At 47.3% G+C, this 15,921-nt stretch overlaps 46 non-coding genes across 46 annotated transcripts; all 46 read left to right on the forward strand.

Annotated features, from left to right (window-relative positions):
- Nucleotides 1-8: 8 nt before the first annotated feature.
- LOC145140568 (5S ribosomal RNA) lies at nucleotides 9-127 on the forward strand. Its single transcript, XR_013722203.1, has one exon. It is a non-coding gene; the product is annotated as a 5S ribosomal RNA (ribosomal RNA).
- Nucleotides 128-357: 230 nt separating this feature from the next.
- On the forward strand, nucleotides 358-476 carry LOC145152235 (5S ribosomal RNA). The gene has a single exon (XR_013732764.1). It is a non-coding gene; the product is annotated as a 5S ribosomal RNA (ribosomal RNA).
- Nucleotides 477-707: 231 nt separating this feature from the next.
- Nucleotides 708-826, forward strand: LOC145154306 (5S ribosomal RNA). The gene has a single exon (XR_013734783.1). It is a non-coding gene; the product is annotated as a 5S ribosomal RNA (ribosomal RNA).
- Nucleotides 827-1,056: 230 nt separating this feature from the next.
- On the forward strand, nucleotides 1,057-1,175 carry LOC145153507 (5S ribosomal RNA). Its single transcript, XR_013734012.1, has one exon. It is a non-coding gene; the product is annotated as a 5S ribosomal RNA (ribosomal RNA).
- Nucleotides 1,176-1,403: 228 nt separating this feature from the next.
- On the forward strand, nucleotides 1,404-1,522 carry LOC145152640 (5S ribosomal RNA). Its single transcript, XR_013733169.1, has one exon. It is a non-coding gene; the product is annotated as a 5S ribosomal RNA (ribosomal RNA).
- Nucleotides 1,523-1,752: 230 nt separating this feature from the next.
- LOC145144834 (5S ribosomal RNA) lies at nucleotides 1,753-1,871 on the forward strand. The gene has a single exon (XR_013725837.1). It is a non-coding gene; the product is annotated as a 5S ribosomal RNA (ribosomal RNA).
- Nucleotides 1,872-2,107: 236 nt separating this feature from the next.
- Nucleotides 2,108-2,225, forward strand: LOC145147753 (5S ribosomal RNA). The gene has a single exon (XR_013728646.1). It is a non-coding gene; the product is annotated as a 5S ribosomal RNA (ribosomal RNA).
- A 230-nt stretch (nucleotides 2,226-2,455) lies between these two features.
- Nucleotides 2,456-2,574, forward strand: LOC145152237 (5S ribosomal RNA). The gene has a single exon (XR_013732765.1). It is a non-coding gene; the product is annotated as a 5S ribosomal RNA (ribosomal RNA).
- A 231-nt stretch (nucleotides 2,575-2,805) lies between these two features.
- Nucleotides 2,806-2,924, forward strand: LOC145149446 (5S ribosomal RNA). Its single transcript, XR_013730305.1, has one exon. It is a non-coding gene; the product is annotated as a 5S ribosomal RNA (ribosomal RNA).
- Nucleotides 2,925-3,154: 230 nt separating this feature from the next.
- On the forward strand, nucleotides 3,155-3,273 carry LOC145152238 (5S ribosomal RNA). The gene has a single exon (XR_013732766.1). It is a non-coding gene; the product is annotated as a 5S ribosomal RNA (ribosomal RNA).
- A 229-nt stretch (nucleotides 3,274-3,502) lies between these two features.
- Nucleotides 3,503-3,621, forward strand: LOC145145404 (5S ribosomal RNA). The gene has a single exon (XR_013726379.1). It is a non-coding gene; the product is annotated as a 5S ribosomal RNA (ribosomal RNA).
- A 230-nt stretch (nucleotides 3,622-3,851) lies between these two features.
- LOC145154670 (5S ribosomal RNA) lies at nucleotides 3,852-3,970 on the forward strand. Its single transcript, XR_013735133.1, has one exon. It is a non-coding gene; the product is annotated as a 5S ribosomal RNA (ribosomal RNA).
- Nucleotides 3,971-4,198: 228 nt separating this feature from the next.
- Nucleotides 4,199-4,317, forward strand: LOC145152239 (5S ribosomal RNA). Its single transcript, XR_013732767.1, has one exon. It is a non-coding gene; the product is annotated as a 5S ribosomal RNA (ribosomal RNA).
- Nucleotides 4,318-4,548: 231 nt separating this feature from the next.
- Nucleotides 4,549-4,667, forward strand: LOC145154494 (5S ribosomal RNA). Its single transcript, XR_013734965.1, has one exon. It is a non-coding gene; the product is annotated as a 5S ribosomal RNA (ribosomal RNA).
- A 230-nt stretch (nucleotides 4,668-4,897) lies between these two features.
- Nucleotides 4,898-5,016, forward strand: LOC145144994 (5S ribosomal RNA). The gene has a single exon (XR_013725989.1). It is a non-coding gene; the product is annotated as a 5S ribosomal RNA (ribosomal RNA).
- A 230-nt stretch (nucleotides 5,017-5,246) lies between these two features.
- LOC145154495 (5S ribosomal RNA) lies at nucleotides 5,247-5,365 on the forward strand. The gene has a single exon (XR_013734966.1). It is a non-coding gene; the product is annotated as a 5S ribosomal RNA (ribosomal RNA).
- A 228-nt stretch (nucleotides 5,366-5,593) lies between these two features.
- On the forward strand, nucleotides 5,594-5,712 carry LOC145152240 (5S ribosomal RNA). The gene has a single exon (XR_013732768.1). It is a non-coding gene; the product is annotated as a 5S ribosomal RNA (ribosomal RNA).
- A 229-nt stretch (nucleotides 5,713-5,941) lies between these two features.
- LOC145154496 (5S ribosomal RNA) lies at nucleotides 5,942-6,060 on the forward strand. Its single transcript, XR_013734967.1, has one exon. It is a non-coding gene; the product is annotated as a 5S ribosomal RNA (ribosomal RNA).
- A 230-nt stretch (nucleotides 6,061-6,290) lies between these two features.
- On the forward strand, nucleotides 6,291-6,409 carry LOC145144995 (5S ribosomal RNA). Its single transcript, XR_013725990.1, has one exon. It is a non-coding gene; the product is annotated as a 5S ribosomal RNA (ribosomal RNA).
- A 230-nt stretch (nucleotides 6,410-6,639) lies between these two features.
- On the forward strand, nucleotides 6,640-6,758 carry LOC145143768 (5S ribosomal RNA). Its single transcript, XR_013724798.1, has one exon. It is a non-coding gene; the product is annotated as a 5S ribosomal RNA (ribosomal RNA).
- A 231-nt stretch (nucleotides 6,759-6,989) lies between these two features.
- On the forward strand, nucleotides 6,990-7,108 carry LOC145146982 (5S ribosomal RNA). The gene has a single exon (XR_013727901.1). It is a non-coding gene; the product is annotated as a 5S ribosomal RNA (ribosomal RNA).
- A 229-nt stretch (nucleotides 7,109-7,337) lies between these two features.
- LOC145143618 (5S ribosomal RNA) lies at nucleotides 7,338-7,456 on the forward strand. Its single transcript, XR_013724647.1, has one exon. It is a non-coding gene; the product is annotated as a 5S ribosomal RNA (ribosomal RNA).
- A 231-nt stretch (nucleotides 7,457-7,687) lies between these two features.
- On the forward strand, nucleotides 7,688-7,806 carry LOC145139888 (5S ribosomal RNA). The gene has a single exon (XR_013722025.1). It is a non-coding gene; the product is annotated as a 5S ribosomal RNA (ribosomal RNA).
- A 232-nt stretch (nucleotides 7,807-8,038) lies between these two features.
- Nucleotides 8,039-8,157, forward strand: LOC145146404 (5S ribosomal RNA). Its single transcript, XR_013727350.1, has one exon. It is a non-coding gene; the product is annotated as a 5S ribosomal RNA (ribosomal RNA).
- A 229-nt stretch (nucleotides 8,158-8,386) lies between these two features.
- LOC145153636 (5S ribosomal RNA) lies at nucleotides 8,387-8,505 on the forward strand. Its single transcript, XR_013734135.1, has one exon. It is a non-coding gene; the product is annotated as a 5S ribosomal RNA (ribosomal RNA).
- A 231-nt stretch (nucleotides 8,506-8,736) lies between these two features.
- On the forward strand, nucleotides 8,737-8,855 carry LOC145144502 (5S ribosomal RNA). Its single transcript, XR_013725511.1, has one exon. It is a non-coding gene; the product is annotated as a 5S ribosomal RNA (ribosomal RNA).
- Nucleotides 8,856-9,084: 229 nt separating this feature from the next.
- Nucleotides 9,085-9,203, forward strand: LOC145143620 (5S ribosomal RNA). Its single transcript, XR_013724650.1, has one exon. It is a non-coding gene; the product is annotated as a 5S ribosomal RNA (ribosomal RNA).
- A 231-nt stretch (nucleotides 9,204-9,434) lies between these two features.
- Nucleotides 9,435-9,553, forward strand: LOC145139894 (5S ribosomal RNA). Its single transcript, XR_013722027.1, has one exon. It is a non-coding gene; the product is annotated as a 5S ribosomal RNA (ribosomal RNA).
- A 232-nt stretch (nucleotides 9,554-9,785) lies between these two features.
- On the forward strand, nucleotides 9,786-9,904 carry LOC145146405 (5S ribosomal RNA). The gene has a single exon (XR_013727351.1). It is a non-coding gene; the product is annotated as a 5S ribosomal RNA (ribosomal RNA).
- A 229-nt stretch (nucleotides 9,905-10,133) lies between these two features.
- Nucleotides 10,134-10,252, forward strand: LOC145133896 (5S ribosomal RNA). Its single transcript, XR_013718811.1, has one exon. It is a non-coding gene; the product is annotated as a 5S ribosomal RNA (ribosomal RNA).
- Nucleotides 10,253-10,483: 231 nt separating this feature from the next.
- LOC145154914 (5S ribosomal RNA) lies at nucleotides 10,484-10,602 on the forward strand. The gene has a single exon (XR_013735382.1). It is a non-coding gene; the product is annotated as a 5S ribosomal RNA (ribosomal RNA).
- Nucleotides 10,603-10,833: 231 nt separating this feature from the next.
- LOC145144505 (5S ribosomal RNA) lies at nucleotides 10,834-10,952 on the forward strand. Its single transcript, XR_013725513.1, has one exon. It is a non-coding gene; the product is annotated as a 5S ribosomal RNA (ribosomal RNA).
- A 229-nt stretch (nucleotides 10,953-11,181) lies between these two features.
- On the forward strand, nucleotides 11,182-11,300 carry LOC145148177 (5S ribosomal RNA). The gene has a single exon (XR_013729075.1). It is a non-coding gene; the product is annotated as a 5S ribosomal RNA (ribosomal RNA).
- A 231-nt stretch (nucleotides 11,301-11,531) lies between these two features.
- LOC145146836 (5S ribosomal RNA) lies at nucleotides 11,532-11,650 on the forward strand. The gene has a single exon (XR_013727761.1). It is a non-coding gene; the product is annotated as a 5S ribosomal RNA (ribosomal RNA).
- A 231-nt stretch (nucleotides 11,651-11,881) lies between these two features.
- On the forward strand, nucleotides 11,882-12,000 carry LOC145146407 (5S ribosomal RNA). Its single transcript, XR_013727353.1, has one exon. It is a non-coding gene; the product is annotated as a 5S ribosomal RNA (ribosomal RNA).
- Nucleotides 12,001-12,229: 229 nt separating this feature from the next.
- LOC145133904 (5S ribosomal RNA) lies at nucleotides 12,230-12,348 on the forward strand. The gene has a single exon (XR_013718814.1). It is a non-coding gene; the product is annotated as a 5S ribosomal RNA (ribosomal RNA).
- Nucleotides 12,349-12,580: 232 nt separating this feature from the next.
- On the forward strand, nucleotides 12,581-12,699 carry LOC145154461 (5S ribosomal RNA). The gene has a single exon (XR_013734933.1). It is a non-coding gene; the product is annotated as a 5S ribosomal RNA (ribosomal RNA).
- A 230-nt stretch (nucleotides 12,700-12,929) lies between these two features.
- LOC145144506 (5S ribosomal RNA) lies at nucleotides 12,930-13,048 on the forward strand. The gene has a single exon (XR_013725514.1). It is a non-coding gene; the product is annotated as a 5S ribosomal RNA (ribosomal RNA).
- A 230-nt stretch (nucleotides 13,049-13,278) lies between these two features.
- LOC145153637 (5S ribosomal RNA) lies at nucleotides 13,279-13,397 on the forward strand. Its single transcript, XR_013734136.1, has one exon. It is a non-coding gene; the product is annotated as a 5S ribosomal RNA (ribosomal RNA).
- Nucleotides 13,398-13,627: 230 nt separating this feature from the next.
- LOC145148543 (5S ribosomal RNA) lies at nucleotides 13,628-13,746 on the forward strand. Its single transcript, XR_013729423.1, has one exon. It is a non-coding gene; the product is annotated as a 5S ribosomal RNA (ribosomal RNA).
- A 230-nt stretch (nucleotides 13,747-13,976) lies between these two features.
- On the forward strand, nucleotides 13,977-14,095 carry LOC145143621 (5S ribosomal RNA). Its single transcript, XR_013724651.1, has one exon. It is a non-coding gene; the product is annotated as a 5S ribosomal RNA (ribosomal RNA).
- A 231-nt stretch (nucleotides 14,096-14,326) lies between these two features.
- LOC145145954 (5S ribosomal RNA) lies at nucleotides 14,327-14,445 on the forward strand. Its single transcript, XR_013726904.1, has one exon. It is a non-coding gene; the product is annotated as a 5S ribosomal RNA (ribosomal RNA).
- A 228-nt stretch (nucleotides 14,446-14,673) lies between these two features.
- Nucleotides 14,674-14,792, forward strand: LOC145143622 (5S ribosomal RNA). Its single transcript, XR_013724652.1, has one exon. It is a non-coding gene; the product is annotated as a 5S ribosomal RNA (ribosomal RNA).
- Nucleotides 14,793-15,023: 231 nt separating this feature from the next.
- On the forward strand, nucleotides 15,024-15,142 carry LOC145139900 (5S ribosomal RNA). The gene has a single exon (XR_013722028.1). It is a non-coding gene; the product is annotated as a 5S ribosomal RNA (ribosomal RNA).
- Nucleotides 15,143-15,373: 231 nt separating this feature from the next.
- LOC145146408 (5S ribosomal RNA) lies at nucleotides 15,374-15,492 on the forward strand. The gene has a single exon (XR_013727354.1). It is a non-coding gene; the product is annotated as a 5S ribosomal RNA (ribosomal RNA).
- Nucleotides 15,493-15,721: 229 nt separating this feature from the next.
- On the forward strand, nucleotides 15,722-15,840 carry LOC145155379 (5S ribosomal RNA). Its single transcript, XR_013735823.1, has one exon. It is a non-coding gene; the product is annotated as a 5S ribosomal RNA (ribosomal RNA).
- The last annotated feature ends 81 nt before the right edge of the window (nucleotides 15,841-15,921 follow it).

The raw sequence follows: 15,921 nt of genomic DNA on the forward strand, positions 1-15,921 counted from the left end.
AATATCTCGGGTGCGATCATACCGGCACTAATGAACCGGATCCCATCAGAACTCCGCAGTTAAGCGTGCTTGGGCGAGAGTAGTACTAGGATGGGTGACCCCCTGGGAAGTCCTCGTGTTGCACCCCTTTTTTCGTTGCCCGTTTGCGTTTTTTTAGATTTTACGTGCGGTTTTTTTTTTGTTTTTTTTTCTTTTCTTGCTATTTCTATGCTCGGGTGGCCTCCGCTTCATGGTTCATGGTTTTCGTATTTTTGGAACGGAGCCGATCGGTCACGTGGGTCCCACGCCTCGCTTACGAAAACAAAGGAGGTTCTGCGTCTTTTAATACATAAAAGCAATAAGCATGGATAGTATTTCGGGTGCGATCATACCAGCACTAATGCACCGGATCCCATCAGAACTCCGCAGTTAAGCGTGCTTGGGCGAGAGTAGTACTAGGATGGGTGACCCCCTGGGAAGTCCTCGTGTTGCACCCCCCCTTTTTCGTTGCCCGTTTGCGTTTTTTTAGATTTTACGTGCGGTTTTTTTTTTGTTTTTTTTTCTTTCTTGCTATTTCTATGCTCGGGTGGCCTCCGCTTCATGGTTCATGGTTTTCGTATTTTTGGAACGGAGCCGATCGGTCTCGTGGGTCCCACGCCTCGCGTACGAAAACAAAGGAGGTTCTGCGTCTTTTAAGACATAAAAGCAATAAGCATGGATAGTATTTCGGGTGTGATCATACCAGCACTAATGCACCGGATCCCATCAGAACTCCGTAGTTAAGCGTGCTTGGGCGAGAGTAGTACTAGGATGGGTGACCCCCTGGGAAGTCCTCGTGTTGCACCCCCCTTTTTCGTTGCCCGTTTGCGATTTTTTAGATTTTACGTGCGGTTTTTTTTTTGTTTTTTTTTCTTTCTTGCTATTTCTATGCTCGGGTGGCCTCCGCTTCATGGTTCATGGTTTTCGTATTTTTGGAACGGAGCCGATCGGTCTCGTGGGTCCCACGCCTCGCGTACGAAAACAAAGGAGGTTCTGCGTCTTTTAAGACATAAAAGCAATAAGCATTGATAATATTTCGGGTGCGATCATACCGGCACTAATGCACCGGATCCCATCAGAACTCCGCAGTTAAGCGTGCTTGGGCGAGAGTAGTACTAGGATGGGTGACCCCCTGGGAAGTCCTCGTGTTGCACCCTTTTTTTCGTTGCCCGTTTGCGTTTTTTTAGATTTTACGTGCGGTTTTTTTTTTGTTTTTTTTCTTTCTTGCTATTTCTATGCTCGGGTGGCCTCCGCTTCATGGTTCATAGTTTTCGTATTTTTGGAACGGAGCCGATCGGTCTCGTGGGTCCCACGCCTCGCGTACGAAAACAAAGGAGGTTCTGCGTCTTTTAAGACATAAAAGCAATAAGCATGGATAGTATTTCGGGTGCGATCATACCAGCACTAATGCACCGGATCCCATCAGAACTCCGCAGTTAAGCGTGCTTGGGCGAGAGTAGTACTAGGATGGGTGACCCCCTGGGAAGTCCTCGTGTTGCACCCTTTTTTTTGTTGCCCGTTTGCGTTTTTTTAGATTTTACGTGCGGTTTTTTTTTTTGTTTTTTTTTCTTTCTTGCTATTTCTATGCTCGGGTGGCCTCCGCTTCATGGTTCATGGTTTTCGTATTTTTGGAACGGAGCCGATCGGTCTCGTGGGTCCCACGCCTCGCGTACGAAAACAAAGGAGGTTCTGCGTCTTTTAAGACATAAAAGCAATAATCATGAATAGTATTTCGGGTGCGATCATACTAGCACTAATGCATCGGATCCCATCAGAACTCCGCAGTTAAGCGTGCTTGGGCGAGAGTAGTACTAGGATGGGTGACCCCCTGGGAAGTCCTCGTGTTGCACCCCTTTTTTCGTTGCCCGTTTGCGTTTTTTTAGATTTTACGTGCGGTTTTTTTTTTGTTTTTTTTTCTTTCTTGCTATTTCTATGCTCGGGTGGCCTCCGCTTCATGGTTCATGGTTCATGGTTTTCGTATTTTTGGAACGGACCCGATCGGTCTCGTGGGTCCCACGCCTCGCGTAGGAAAACAAAGGAGGTTCTGCGTCTTTTAAGACATAAAAGCAATAAGCATGGATAGTATTTCGGGTGTGATCATACCAGCACTAATGCACCGGATCCCATCAGAACTCCGCAGTTAACGTGCTTGGGCGAGAGTAGTACTAGGATGGGTGACCCCCTGGGAAGTCCTCGTGTTGCACCCCTTTTTTCGTTGCCCGTTTGCGTTTTTTTAGATTTTACGTGCAGTTTTTTTTTTGTTTTTTTTTTCTTTCTTGCTATTTCTATGCTCGGGTGGCCTCCGCTTCATGGTTCATGGTTTTCGTATTTTTGGAACGGAGCCGATCGGTCTCGTGGGTCCCACGCCTCGCGTACGAAAACAAAGGAGGTTCTGCGTCTTTTAAGACATAAAAGCAATAATCATGAATAGTATTTTGGGTGCGATCATACCAGCACTAATGCACCGGATCCCATCAGAACTCCGCAGTTAAGCGTGCTTGGGCGAGAGTAGTACTAGGATGGGTGACCCCCTGGGAAGTCCTCGTGTTGCACCCCCCTTTTTCGTTGCCCGTTTGCGTTTTTTTTAGATTTTACGTGCTGTTTTTTTTTTGTTTTTGTTTCTTTCTTGCTGTTTCTATGCTCGGGTGGCCTCCGCTTCATGGTTCATGGTTTTCGTATTTTTGGAACGGAGCCGATCGGTCACGTGGGTCCCACGCCTCGCGTACGAAAACAAAGGAGGTTCTGCGTCTTTTAAGACATAAAAGCAATAAGCATGGATAATATTTCGGGTGCGATCATACTGGCACTAATGCACCGGATCCCATCAGAAGTCCGCAGTTATGCGTGCTTGGGCGAGAGTAGTACTAGGATGGGTGACCCCCTGGGAAGTCCTCGTGTTGCACCCCTTTTTTCGTTGCCCGTTTGCGTTTTTTTAGATTTTACGTGCGGTTTTTTTTTTGTTTTTTTTTTCTTTCTTGCTATTTCTATGCTCGGGTGGCCTCCGCTTCATGGTTCATGGTTTTCGTATTTTTGGAACGGAGCCGATCGGTCTCGTGGGTCCCACGCCTCGCGTACGAAAACAAAGGAGGTTCTGCGTCTTTTAAGACATAAAAGCAATAAGCATGGATAGTATTTCGGGTGCGATCATACCAGCACTAATGCACCGGATCCCATCAGAACTCCGCAGTTAAGCGTGCTTGGGCGAGAGTAGTACTAGGATGGGTGACCCCCTGGGAAGTCCTCGTGTTGCACCCCCCTTTTTCGTTGCCCGTTTGCGTTTTTTTAGATTTTACGTGCGGTTTTTTTTTGTTTTTTTTTCTTTCTTGCTATTTCTATGCTCGGGTGGCCTCCGCTTCATGGTTCATGGTTTTCGTATTTTTGCAACGGAGCCGATCGGTCACGTGGGTCCCACGCCTCGCGTACGAAAACAAAGGAGGTTCTGCGTCTTTTAAGATATAAAAGCAATAAGCATGGATAGTATTTCGGGTGCGATCATACCAGCACTAATGCACCGGATCCCATCAGAACTCCGCAGGTAAGCGTGCTTGGGCGAGAGTAGTACTAGGATGGGTGACCCCCTGGGAAGTCCTCGTGTTGTACCCCCTTTTTTCGTTGCCTCTTTGCGTTTTTTTTAGATTTTACGTGCGGTTTTTTTTTTGTTTTTTTTCTTTCTTGCTATTTCTATGCTCGGGTGGCCTCCGCTTCATGGTTCATGGTTTTCGTATTTTTGGAACGGAGCCGATCGGTCACGTGGGTCCCACGCCTCGCTTACGAAAACAAAGGAGGTTCTGCGTCTTTTAAGACATAAAAGCAATAAGCATGGATAGTATTTCGGGTGCGATCATACCAGCACTAATGCACCGGATCCCATCAGAACTCCGCAGTGAAGCGTGCTTGGGCGAGAGTAGTACTAGGATGGGTGACCCCCTGGGAATTCCTCGTGTTGCACCCCCCTTTTTCGTTGCCCGTTTGCGTTTTTTTAGATTTTACGTGCGGTTTTTTTTGTTTTTTTTTCTTTCTTGCTATTTCTATGCTCGGGTGGCCTCCGCTTCATGGTTCATGGTTTTCGTATTTTTGCAACGGAGCCGATCGGTCACGTGGGTCCCACGCCTCGCGTACGAAAACAAAGGAGGTTCTGCGTCTTTTAAGATATAAAAGCAATAAGCATGGATAGTATTTCGGGTGCGATCATACCAGCACTAATGCACCGGATCCCATCAGAACTCCGCAGTTAAGCGTGCTTGGGCGAGAGTAGTACTAGGATGGGTGACCCCCTGGGAAGTCCTCGTGTTGCACCCCCCTTTTTCGTTGCCTCTTTGCATTTTTTTTAGATTTTACGTGCGGTTTTTTTTTTGTTTTTTTTTCTTTCTTGCTATTTCTATGCTCGGGTGGCCTCCGCTTCATGGTTCATGGTTTTCGTATTTTTGGAACGGAGCCGATCGGTCACGTGGGTCCCACGCCTCGCTTACGAAAACAAAGGAGGTTCTGCCTCTTTTAAGACATAAAAGCAATAAGCATGGATAGTATTTCGGGTGCGATCATACCAGCACTAATGCACCGGATCCCATCAGAACTCCGCAGTGAAGCGTGCTTGGGCGAGAGTAGTACTAGGATGGGTGACCCCCTGGGAAGTCCTCGTGTTGCACCCCCCTTTTTCGTTGCCCGTTTGCGTTTTTTTAGATTTTACGTGCGGTTTTTTTTTGTTTTTTTTTTCTTTCTTGCTATTTCTATGCTCGGGTGGCCTCCGCTTCATGGTTCATGGTTTTCGTATTTTTGCAACGGAGCCGATCGGTCACGTGGGTCCCACGCCTCGCGTACGAAAACAAAGGATGTTCTGCGTCTTTTAAGACATAAAAGCAATAAGCATGGATAGTATTTCGGGTGCGATCATACCAGCAGTAATGCACCGGATCCCATCAGAACTCCGCAGTTAAGCGTGCTTGGGCGAGACTAGTACTAGGATGGGTGACCCCCTGGGAAGTCCTCGTGTTGCACCCCCTTTTTCGTTGCCTGTTTGCGTTTTTTTTAGATTTTACGTGCGGTTTTTTTTTTGTTTTTTTTTCTTTCTTGCTATTTCTATGCTCGGGTGGCCTCCGCTTCATGGTTCATGGTTTTCGTATTTTTGGAACGGAGCCGATCGGTTACGTGGGTCCCACGCCTCGCTTACGAAAACAAAGGAGGTTCTGCGTCTTTTAAGACATAAAAGCAATAAGCATGGATAGTATTTCGGGTGCGATCATACCAGCACTAATGCACCGGATCCCATCAGAACTCCGCAGTGAAGCGTGCTTGGGCGAGAGTAGTACTAGGATGGGTGACCCCCTGGGAAGTCCTCGTGTTGCACCCCCCTTTTTCGTTGCCCGTTTGCGTTTTTTTAGATTTTACGTGCGGTTTTTTTTGTTTTTTTTTCTTTCTTGCTATTTCTATGCTCGGGTGGCCTCCGCTTCATGGTTCATGGTTTTCGTATTTTTGCAACGGAGCCGATCGGTCACGTGGGTCCCACGCCTCGCGTACGAAAACAAAGGAGGTTCTGCGTCTTTTAAGATATAAAAGCAATAAGCATGGATAGTATTTCGGGTGCGATCATACCAGCACTAATGCACCGGATCCCATCAGAACTCCGCAGTTAAGCGTGCTTGGGCGAGAGTAGTACTAGGATGGGTGACCCCCTGGGAAGTCCTCGTGTTGCACCCCCCTTTTTCGTTGCCTCTTTGCATTTTTTTTAGATTTTACGTGCGGTTTTTTTTTGTTTTTTTTCTTTGTTGCTATTTCTATGCTCGGGTGGCCTCCGCTTCATGGTTCATGGTTTTCGTATTTTTGGAACGGAGCCGATCGGTCACGTGGGTCCCACGCCTCGCTTACGAAAACAAAGGAGGTTCTGCGTCTTTTAAGACATAAAAGCAATAAGCATGGATAGTATTTCGGGTGCGATCATACCAGCACTAATGCACCGGATCCCATCAGAACTCCGCAGTGAAGCGTGCTTGGGCGAGAGTAGTACTAGGATGGGTGACCCCCTGGGAAGTCCTCGTGTTGCACCCCCCTTTTTCGTTGCCCGTTTGCGTTTTTTTAGATTTTACGTGCGGTTTTTTTTTGTTTTTTTTTTCTTTCTTGCTATTTCTATGCTCGGGTGGCCTCCGCTTCATGGTTCATGGTTTTCCTATTTTTGCAACGGAGCCGATCGGTCACGTGGGTCCCACGCCTCGCGTACGAAAACAAAGGATGTTCTGCGTCTTTTAAGACATAAAAGCAATAAGCATGGATAGTATTTCGGGTGCGATCATACCAGCAGTAATGCACCGGATCCCATCAGAACTCCGCAGTTAAGCGTGCTTGGGCGAGACTAGTACTAGGATGGGTGACCCCCTGGGAAGTCCTCGTGTTGCACCCCCTTTTTCGTTGCCTGTTTGCGTTTTTTTTAGATTTTACGTGCGGTTTTTTTTTGTTTTTTTTTTCTTTCTTGCTATTTCTATGCTCGGGTGGCCTCCGCTTCATGGTTCATGGTTTTCGTATTTTTGGAACGGAGCCGATCGGTCACGTGGGTCCCACGCCTCGCTTACGAAAACAAAGGAGGTTCTGCGTCTTTTAAAACATAAAAGCAATAAGCATGGATAGTATTTCGGGTGCGATCATACCAGCACTAATGCACCGGATCCCATCAGAACTTCGCAGTTAAGCGTGCTTGGGCGAGACTAGTACTAGGATGGGTGACCCCCTGGGAAGTCCTCGTGTTGCACCCCCCTTTTTCGTTGTCCGTTTGCGTTTTTTTAGATTTTACGTGCGGTTTTTTTTTTTGTTTTTTTTTCTTTCTTGCTATTTCTATGCTCGGGTGGCCTCCGCTTCATGGTACATGGTTTTCGTATTTTTGGAACGGAGCCGATCGGTCTCGTGGGTCCCACGCCTCGCGTACGAAAACAAAGGAGATTCTGCGTCTTTTATGACTTAAAAGCAATAAGCATGGATAATATTTCGGGTGCGATCATACCGGCACTAATGCACCGGATCCCATCAGAAGTCTGCAGTTAAGCGTGCTTGGGCGAGAGTAGTACTAGGATGGGTGACCCCCTGGGAAGTCCTCGTGTTGCACCCCTTTTTTCGTTGCCCGTTTGCGTTTTTTTAGATTTTACGTGCGGTTTTTTTTTTGTTTTTTTTTCTTTCTTGCTATTTCTATGCTCGGGTGGCCTCCGCTTCATGGTTCATGGTTTTCGTATTTTTGGAACGGAGCCGATCGGTCTCGTGGGTCCCACGCCTCGCGTACGAAAACAAAGGAGGTTCTGCGTCTTTTAAGACATAAAAGCAATAAGCATGGATAGTATTTCGGGTGCGATCATACCAGCACTAATGCACCGGATCCCATCAGAACTCCGCAGTTATGCGTGCTTGGGCGAGAGTAGTACTAGGATGGGTGACCCCCTGGGAAGTCCTCGTGTTGCACCCCCCTTTTTCGTTGCCCGTTTGCGTTTTTTTTAGATTTTACGTGCTATTTTTTTTTTGTTTTTGTTTCTTTCTTGCTGTTTCTATGCTCGGGTGGCCTCCGCTTCATGGTTGATGGTTTTCGTATTTTTGGAACGGAGCCGATCGGTCACGTGGGTCCCACGCCTCGCGTACGAAAACAAAGGAGGTTCCGCGTCTTTTAAGACATAAAAGCAATAAGCATGGATAGTATTTCGGGTGCGATCATACCAGCAGTAATGCACCGGATCCCATCAGAACTCCGCAGTTAAGCGTGCTTGGGCGAGAGTAGTACTAGGATGGGTGACCCCCTGGGAAGTCCTCGTGTTGCACCCCCCCTTTTTCGTTGCCCGTTTGCGTTTTTTTTAGATTTTACGTGCTGTTTTTTTTTTGTTTTTGTTTCTTTCTTGCTGTTTCTATGCTCGGGTGGCCTCCGCTTCATGGTTGATGGTTTTCGTATTTTTGGAACGGAGCCGATCGGTCACGTGGGTCCCACGCCTCGCGTACGAAAACAAAGGAGGTTCTGCGTCTTTTAAGACATAAAAGCAATAAGCATGGATGGTATTTCGGGTGCGATCATACCAGCAGTAATGCACCGGATCCCATCAGAACTCCGCAGGTAAGCGTGCTTGGGCGAGAGTAGTACTAGGATGGGTGACCCCCTGGGAAGTCCTCGTGTTGCACCCCCCTTTTTCGTTGCCCGTTTGCGTTTTTTTAGATTTTACGTGCGGTTTTTTTTTGTTTTTTTTTCTTTCTTGCTATTTCTATGCTCGGGTGGCCTCCGCTTCATGGTTCATGGTTTTCGTATTTTTGCAACGGAGCCGATCGGTCACGTGGGTCCCACGCCTCGCTTACGAAAACAAAGGAGGTTCTGCGTCTTTTAAAACATAAAAGCAATAAGCATGGATAGTATTTCGGGTGCGATCATACCAGCACTAATGCACCGGATCCCATTAGAACTCCGCAGTTAAGCGTGCTTGGGCGAGAGTAGTACTAGGATGGGTGACCCCCTGGGAAGTCCTCGTGTTGCACCCCCCTTTTTCGTTGCCCGTTTGCGTTTTTTTAGATTTTACGTGCGGTTTTTTTTTTGTTTTTTTTTTCTTTCTTGCTATTTCTATGCTCGGGTGGCCTCCGCTTCATGGTTCATGGTTTTCGTATTTTTGGAACGGAGCCGATCGGTCTCGTGGGTCCCACGCCTCGCGTACGAAAACAAAGGAGGTTCTGCGTCTTTTAAGACATAAAAGCAATAAGCATGGATAATATTTCGGGTGCGATCATACCGGCACTAATGCACCGGATCCCATCAGAAGTCCGCAGTTAAGCGTGCTTGGGCGAGAGTAGTACTAGGATGGGTGACCCCCTGGGAAGTCCTCGTGTTGCACCCCTTTTTTCGTTACCCGTTTGCGTTTTTTTAGATTTTACGTGCGGTTTTTTTTTTGTTTTTTTTTCTTTCTTGCTATTTCTATGCTCGGGTGGCCTCCGCTTCATGGTTCATGGTTTTCGTATTTTTGGAACGGAGCCGATCGGTCTCGTGGGTCCCACGCCTCGCGTACGAAAACAAAGGAGGTTCTGCGTCTTTTAAGACATAAAAGCAATAAGCATGGATAGTATTTCGGGTGCGATCATACCAGCACTAATGCACCGGATCCCATCAGAACTCCGCAGTTATGCGTGCTTGGGCGAGAGTAGTACTAGGATGGGTGACCCCCTGGGAAGTCCTCGTGTTGCACCCCCCTTTTTCGTTGCCCGTTTGCGTTTTTTTTAGATTTTACGTGCTGTTTTTTTTTTGTTTTTGTTTCTTTCTTGCTGTTTCTATGCTCGGGTGGCCTCCGCTTCATGGTTGATGGTTTTCGTATTTTTGGAACGGAGCCGATCGGTCACGTGGGTCCCACGCCTCGCGTACGAAAACAAAGGAGGTTCTGCGTCTTTTAAGACATAAAAGCAATAAGCATGGATAGTATTTCGGGTGCGATCATACCAGCAGTAATGCACCGGATCCCATCAGAACTCCGCAGTTAAGCGTGCTTGGGCGAGAGTAGTACTAGGATGGGTGACCCCCTGGGAAGTCCTCGTGTTGCACCCCCCTTTTTCGTTGCCCGTTTGCGTTTTTTTTAGATTTTACGTGCTGTTTTTTTTTTTGTTTTTGTTTCTTTCTTGCTGTTTCTATGCTCGGGTGGCCTCCGCTTCATGGTTGATGGTTTTCGTATTTTTGGAACGGAGCCGATCGGTCACGTGGGTCCCACGCCTCGCGTACGAAAACAAAGGAGGTTCTGCGTCTTTTAAGACATAAAAGCAATAAGCATGGATAGTATTTCGGGTGCGATCATACCAGCAGTAATGCACCGGATCCCATCAGAACTCCGCAGGTAAGCGTGCTTGGGCGAGAGTAGTACTAGGATGGGTGACCCCCTGGGAAGTCCTCGTGTTGCACCCCCCTTTTTCGTTGCCCGTTTGCGTTTTTTTAGATTTTACGTGCGGTTTTTTTTTGTTTTTTTTTCTTTCTTGCTATTTCTATGCTCGGGTGGCCTCCGCTTCATGGTTCATGGTTTTCGTATTTTTGGAACGGAGCCGATCGGTCACGTGGGTCCCACGCCTCGCTTACGAAAACAAAGGAGGTTCTGCGTCTTTTAAGACATAAAAGCAATAAGCATGGATAGTATTTCGGGTGCGATCATACCAGCACTAATGCACCGGATCCCATCAGAACTCCGCAGTTAAGCGTGCTTGGGCGAGAGTAGTACTAGGATGGGTGACCGCCTGGGAAGTCCTCGTGTTGCACCACCCTTTTTCGTTGCCCGTTTGCGTTTTTTTAGATTTTACGTGCGGTTTTTTTTTTGTTTTTTTTTTCTTTCTTGCTATTTCTATGCTCGGGTGGCCTCCGCTTCATGGTTCATGGTTTTCGTATTTTTGCAACGGAGCCGATCGGTCACGTGGGTCCCACGCCTCGCTTACGAAAACAAAGGAGGTTCTGCGTCTTTTAAAACATAAAAGCAATAAGCATGGATAGTATTTCGGGTGTGATCATACCAGCACTAATGCACCGGATCCCATTAGAACTCCGCAGTTAAGCGTGCTTGGGCGAGAGTAGTACTAGGATGGGTGACCCCCTGGGAAGTCCTCGTGTTGCACCCCCCTTTTTCGTTGCCCGTTTGCGTTTTTTTAGATTTTACGTGCGGTTTTTTTTTTGTTTTTTTTTTCTTTCTTGCTATTTCTATGCTCGGGTGGCCTCCGCTTCATGGTTCATGGTTTTCGTATTTTTGGAACGGAGCCGATCGGTCTCGTGGGTCCCACGCCTCGCGTACGAAAACAAAGGAGGTTCTGCGTCTTTTAAGACATAAAAGCAATAAGCATGGATAATATTTCGGGTGCGATCATACCGGCACTAATGCACCGGATCCCATCAGAAGTCCGCAGTTAAGCGTGCTTGGGCGAGAGTAGTACTAGGATGGGTGACCCCCTGGGAAGTCCTCGTGTTGCACCCCTTTTTTCGTTACCCGTTTGCGTTTTTTTAGATTTTACGTGCGGTTTTTTTTTTGTTTTTTTTTCTTTCTTGCTATTTCTATGCTCGGGTGGCCTCCGCTTCATGGTTCATGGTTTTCGTATTTTTGGAACGGAGCCGATCGGTCTCGTGGGTCCCACGCCTCGCGTACGAAAACAAAGGAGGTTCTGCGTCTTTTAAGACATAAAAGCAATAAGCATGGATAGTATTTCGGGTGTGATCATACCAGCACTAATGCACCGGATCCCATCAGAACTCCGCAGTTATGCGTGCTTGGGCAAGAGTAGTACTAGGATGGGTGACCCCCTGGGAAGTCCTCGTGTTGCACCCCCCTTTTTCGTTGCCCGTTTGCGTTTTTTTTAGATTTTACGTGCTGTTTTTTTTTTGTTTTTGTTTCTTTCTTGCTGTTTCTATGCTCGGGTGGCCTCCGCTTCATGGTTGATGGTTTTCGTATTTTTGGAACGGAGCCGATCGGTCACGTGGGTCCCACGCCTCGCGTACGAAAACAAAGGAGGTTCTGCGTCTTTTAAGACATAAAAGCAATAAGCATGGATAGTATTTCGGGTGCGATCATACCAGCAGTAATGCACCGGATCCCATCAGAACTCCGCAGTTAAGCGTGCTTGGGCGAGAGTAGTACGAGGATGGGTGACCCCCTGGGAAGTCCTCGTGTTGCACCCCCCTTTTTCGTTGCCCGTTTGCGTTTTTTTTAGATTTTACGTGCTGTTTTTTTTTTGTTTTTGTTTCTTTCTTGCTGTTTCTATGCTCGGGTGGCCTCCGCTTCATGGTTGATGGTTTTCGTATTTTTGGAACGGAGCCGATCGGTCACGTGGGTCCCACGCCTCGCGTACGAAAACAAAGGAGGTTCTGCGTCTTTTAAGACATAAAAGCAATAAGCATGGATAGTATTTCGGGTGCGATCATACCAGCAGTAATGCACCGGATCCCATCAGAACTCCGCAGGTAAGCGTGCTTGGGCGAGAGTAGTACTAGGATGGGTGACCCCCTGGGAAGTCCTCGTGTTGCACCCCCCTTTTTCGTTGCCCGTTTGCGTTTTTTTAGATTTTACGTGCGGTTTTTTTTTGTTTTTTTTTCTTTCTTGCTATTTCTATGCTCGGGTGGCCTCCGCTTCATGGTTCATGGTTTTCGTATTTTTGGAACGGAGCCGATCGGTCACGTGGGTCCCACGCCTCGCTTACGAAAACAAAGGAGGTTCTGCGTCTTTTAAGACATAAAAGCAATAAGCATGGATAGTATTTCGGGTGCGATCATACCAGCACTAATGCACCGGATCCCATCAGAACTCCGCAGTTAAGCGTGCTTGGGCGAGAGTAGTACTAGGATGGGTGACCGCCTGGGAAGTCCTCGTGTTGCACCACCCTTTTTCGTTGCCCGTTTGCGTTTTTTTAGATTTTACGTGCGGTTTTTTTTTTGTTTTTTTTTTTCTTTCTTGCTATTTCTATGCTCGGGTGGCCTCCGCTTCATGGTTCATGGTTTTCGTATTTTTGCAACGGAGCCGATCGGTCACGTGGGTCCCACGCCTCGCTTACGAAAACAAAGGAGGTTCTGCGTCTTTTAAAACATAAAAGCAATAAGCATGGATAGTATTTCGGGTGCGATCATACCAGCACTAATGCACCGGATCCCATCAGAACTCCGCAGTTAAGCGTGCTTGGGCGAGAGTAGTACTAGGATGGGTGACCCCCTGGGAAGTCCTCGTGTTGCACCTCCCTTTTTCGTTGCCCGTTTGCGTTTTTTTAGATTTTACGTGCGGTTTTTTTTTGTTTTTTTTTTCTTTCTTGCTATTTCTATGCTCGGGTGGCCTCCGCTTCATGGTTCATGGTTTTCGTATTTTTGGAACGGAGCCGATCGGTCTCGTGGGTCCCACGCCTCGCGTACGAAAACAAAGGAGGTTCTGCGTCTTTTAAGACATAAAAGCAATAAGCATGGATAATATTTCGGGTGCGATCATACCGGCACTAATGCACCGGATCCCATCAGAAGTCCGCAGTTAAGCGTGCTTGGGCGAGAGTAGTACTAGGATGGGTGACCCCCTGGGAAGTCCTCGTGTTGCACCCCTTTTTTCGTTACCCGTTTGCGTTTTTTTAGATTTTACGTGCGGTTTATTTTTTGTTTTTTTTTTCTTTCTTGCTATTTCTATGCTCGGGTGGCCTCCGCTTCATGGTTCATGGTTTTCGTATTTTTGCAACGGAGCCGATCGGTCACGTGGGTCCCACGCCTCGCTTACGAAAATAAAGGAGGTTCTGCGTCTTTTAAAACATAAAAGCAATAAGCATGGATAGTATTTCGGGTGCGATCATACCAGCACTAATGCACCGGATCCCATTAGAACTCCGCAGTTAAGCGTGCTTGGGCGAGAGTAGTACTAGGATGGGTGACCCCCTGGGAAGTCCTCGTGTTGCACCCCCTTTTTCGTTGCCCGTTTGCGTTTTTTTAGATTTTACGTGCGGTTTTTTTTTTGTTTTTTTTTTCTTTCTTGCTATTTCTATGCTCGGGTGGCCTCCGCTTCATGGTTCATGGTTTTCGTATTTTTGGAACGGAGCCGATCGGTCTCGTGGGTCCCACGCCTCGCGTACGAAAACAAAGGAGGTTCTGCGTCTTTTAAGACATAAAAGCAATAAGCATGGATAATATTTCGGGTGCGATCATACCGGTACTAATGCACCGGATCCCATCAGAAGTCCGCTGTTAAGCGTGCTTGGGCGAGAGTAGTACTAGGATGGGTGACCCCCTGGGAAGTCCTCGTGTTGCACCCCTTTTTTCGTTACCCGTTTGCGTTTTTTTAGATTTTACGTGCGGTTTTTTTTTTGTTTTTTTTTTCTTTCTTGCTATTTCTATGCTCGGGTGGCCTCCGCTTCATGGTTCATGGTTTTCGTATTTTTGGAACGGAGCCGATCGGTCTCGTGGGTCCCACGCCTCGCGTACGAAAACAAAGGAGGTTCTGCGTCTTTTAAGACATAAAAGCAATAAGCATGGATAGTATTTCGGGTGCGATCATACCAGCACTAATGCACCGGATCCCATCAGAACTCCGCAGTTATGCGTGCTTGGGCGAGAGTAGTACTAGGATGGGTGACCCCCTGGGAAGTCCTCGTGTTGCACCCCCCTTTTTCGTTGCCCGTTTGCGTTTTTTTTAGATTTTACGTGCTGTTTTTTTTTTGTTTTTGTTTCTTTCTTGCTGTTTCTATGCTCGGGTGGCCTCCGCTTCATGGTTGATGGTTTTCGTATTTTTGGAACGGAGCCGATCGGTCACGTGGGTCCCACGCCTCGCGTACGAAAACAAAGGAGGTTCTGCGTCTTTTAAGACATAAAAGCAATAAGCATGGATAGTATTTCGGGTGCGATCATACCAGCAGTAATGCACCGGATCCCATCAGAACTCCGCAGTTAAGCGTGCTTGGGCGAGAGCAGTACTAGGATGGGTGACCCCTTGGGAAGTCCTCGTGTTGCACCCCCCTTTTTCGTTGCCCGTTTGCGTTTTTTTAGATTTTACGTGCGGTTTTTTTTGTTTTTTTTTCTTTCTTGCTATTTCTATGCTCGGGTGGCCTCCGCTTCATGGTTCATGGTTTTCGTATTTTTGCAACGGAGCCGATCGGTCACGTGGGTCCCACGCCTCGCGTACGAAAACAAAGGAGGTTCTGCGTCTTTTAAGATATAAAAGCAATAAGCATGGATAGTATTTCGGGTGCGATCATACCAGCACTAATGCACCGGATCCCATCAGAACTCCGCAGTTATGCGTGCTTGGGCGAGAGTAGTACTAGGATGGGTGACCCCCTGGGAAGTCCTCGTGTTGCACCCCCCTTTTTCGTTGCCCGTTTGCGTTTTGTTTAGATTTTACGTGCTGTTTTTTTTTTGTTTTTGTTTCTTTCTTGCTGTTTCTATGCTCGGGTGGCCTCCGCTTCATGGTTGATGGTTTTCGTATTTTTGGAACGGAGCCGATCGGTCACGTGGGTCCCACGCCTCGCGTACGAAAACAAAGGAGGTTCTGCGTCTTTTAAGACATAAAAGCAATAAGCATGGATAGTATTTCGGGTGCGATCATACCAGCAGTAATGCACCGGATCCCATCAGAACTCCGCAGTTAAGCGTGCTTGGGCGAGAGTAGTACTAGGATGGGTGACCCCCTGGGAAGTCCTCGTGTTGCACCCCCTTTTTTCGTTGCCCGTTTGCGTTTTTTTTAGATTTTACGTGCTGTTTTTTTTTTGTTTTTGTTTCTTTCTTGCTGTTTCTATGCTCGGGTGGCCTCCGCTTCATGGTTGATGGTTTTCGTAGTTTTGGAACGGAGTCGATCGGTCACGTGGGTCCCACGCCTCGCGTACGAAAACAAAGGAGGTTCTGCGTCTTTTAAGACATAAAAGCAATAAGCATGGATAGTATTTCGGGTGCGATCATACCAGCAGTAATGCACCGGATCCCATCAGAACTCCGCAGGTAAGCGTGCTTGGGCGAGAGTAGTACTAGGATGGGTGACCCCCTGGGAAGTCCTCGTGTTGCACCCCCCTTTTTCGTTGCCCGTTTGCGTTTTTTTAGATTTTACGTGCGGTTTTTTTTTGTTTTTTTTTCTTTCTTGCTATTTCTATGCTCGGGTGGCCTCCGCTTCATGGTTCATGGTTTTCGTATTTTTGGAAAGGAGCCGATCGGTCACGTGGGTCCCACGCCTCGCTTACGAAAACAAAGGAGGTTCTGCGTCTTTTAAGACATAAAAGCAATAAGCATGGATAGTATTTCGGGTGCGATCATACCAGCACTAATGCACCGGATCCCATCAGAACTCCGCAGTTAAGCGTGCTTGGGCGAGAGTAGTACTAGGATGGGTGACCGCCTGGGAAGTTCTCGTGTTGCACCACCCTTTTTCGTTGCCCGTTTGCGTTTTTTTAGATTTTACGTGCGGTTTTTTTTTTGTTTTTTTTTTCTTTCTTGCTATTTCT

Source organism: Lactuca virosa, chromosome 1 (genome assembly GCF_052849685.1).
Source record: "Lactuca virosa cultivar CGN04683 chromosome 1, Lactuca_virosa_CGN04683_v6, whole genome shotgun sequence".
NCBI classification, from domain to species: Eukaryota; Viridiplantae; Streptophyta; class Magnoliopsida; order Asterales; family Asteraceae; genus Lactuca; species Lactuca virosa.